Source organism: Cebus imitator, unplaced genomic scaffold (assembly GCF_001604975.1).
Source record: "Cebus imitator isolate Cc_AM_T3 unplaced genomic scaffold, Cebus_imitator-1.0 Scaffold53, whole genome shotgun sequence".
NCBI classification, from domain to species: Eukaryota; Metazoa; Chordata; class Mammalia; order Primates; family Cebidae; genus Cebus; species Cebus imitator.
Genome location: NW_016107368.1, coordinates 247,523 through 249,301, shown reverse-complemented (window position 1 = coordinate 249,301; position 1,779 = coordinate 247,523). Strand labels below are relative to the sequence as shown.

The 1,779-nt window shown below is 39.3% G+C and overlaps 1 long non-coding RNA gene across 1 annotated transcript in view; it reads right to left on the bottom strand.

Annotated features, from left to right (window-relative positions):
• Positions 1-1,779, bottom strand: part of LOC108304182 — a 6,472-nt gene that overhangs the window by 1,316 nt on the left and 3,377 nt on the right. The window contains exon 2 of the long non-coding RNA XR_001825153.2: positions 1,519-1,520. This is a non-coding gene — a long non-coding RNA (uncharacterized LOC108304182). The remainder of the gene's footprint in view (positions 1-1,518; positions 1,521-1,779) is intronic.

Genomic DNA, 1,779 nt, shown 5'->3' with positions numbered 1-1,779 from the left:
AATAATAATAATAGTAATAATAATAATAGACCTAAAGATAATGAAAATATTGAAGTAATCAGACAGGGACTTGAAAGTAAAGATCATTAATGTGTTTAATAAAACAGAGGAAGCCTGAAATCCCAGCACTTTGGGATGCCGAGACAGGCGGAACACTTGAGCTCAGGAGTTCGAGACCTGCCTGGCCAACATGGCAAAACCGTCTCTACTGAAAATACAAAAATTAGCCAGGCGTGGTGGTGCATGTCAGTAATCTTAGCTGCTCAGAGGGCTGAGGCACGAGAATGGCTTGAACCCAGGAGGCAGAGGTTGCAGTGAGCCAAGATCACACCACTGCACTCCTGCCTGGGCAGCAGAGCAAGACTGTCTCAAAAGAAAACAAACAACAACAACAAAAGAAAATACAGAAGAAAATATCAATAATTTCAACAAAAACCTGGAATCTATTAGATGTAGCAGAACAGAGAACTTCCAGTAAAGTGGAAAACAAGTAAATAAACTATATTCAGTTTGAAGCACAGAGAGGCAAAGGGATGGAAAATACGGAAAAGACTGTGAGATATACGTGAAAAAGAGTGATAAAGTCTAACACTGATAATTGGAATCTTAGAAATAGAGAGGATATGACGATTCAGAAACAACATTTGAAGAAATGCTGGCTCTGAAAATGTTCCAAAGTTGCTAAAAGACATCAAACCACAGAATCAAGACACTCAATAAACCTTGTGTAGAATAAAAATACAAAGAAAACCACATCTGGATACATCATAGTTAAGTTGCTAATAACCAACACAAATAGACAAGTCTTACAGAATCACCTAGAACTTTAAAAAGTCATGTTATCTTCAAAGAAGTAACAGTAAAGCTATTAGGTTGGTGCAAAAGTAATTGTAGTGTAATTTGTGGCCAGGCGTGGTGGCTCACACCTGTAATCCCAGCACTTTGGAGCTGGAGTCAGGTGGATCACGAGGCTGGGAGTTCGAGACCAGCCTGGCCAAGATGGTGAAACTCCATCTCTACTAAAAATACAAAAACTATTCAGGCACAGTGGTAGGCACCTGTAATCTCAGCTTCACAGGAGGCTGAGGCAGGAAAATCACTTGAACCTGGGAGGTGGAGTTGCAGTGAGCCCAGATCACACCACTGCACTCTAGCTTGAGCAACAGAGCAAGACTCCATCTCAAAAAAAAAATTATAACTACATATAAATTATAATTATAAAAATAAGCAAAATCTACCTGAAGTTCATCATGTTAAATTTTCCCCTGGTTCCTTAGCAACTTGATACTGGTTAGTATTATACTTCCAGTATCATCATAATCAAATAATTTGAAAGCCTTCAATATTTCTTCTTTTTCATCTTTTTTACTCTTTTAAGAAAGAAACAACTATTATTAGTCTATCGTTTATTTTTTTTATCAAGCTGAACAGATTAGATCCTTGGGGTCTAAAGCAGCAATGGGCCAAGTAGCTGAGTTCTGATTTTATTTATTGGTCTTTTAACAATTACGTATTCACATCTGTCCTCAAGGTGCTTAAATGTAGAGCTTGTTGAAGTGGAAGAGGCCAGGTGGTAGAGAATGCATCTCTTATTAATCCTAGTAATTCAGATCCATTACCAAAAATGTAAGCTTTAAAACAGGAAGATTGTCTCTTCCAATGTTCCTTAGAATAGTGCCTGGCAGCCGGGCGCGGTGGCTCACGCCTGTAATCCCAGCACTTTGGGAGGCCGAGGCGGATGGATCACGAGGTCAAGAGATCGAGACCATCCTGGTCAAC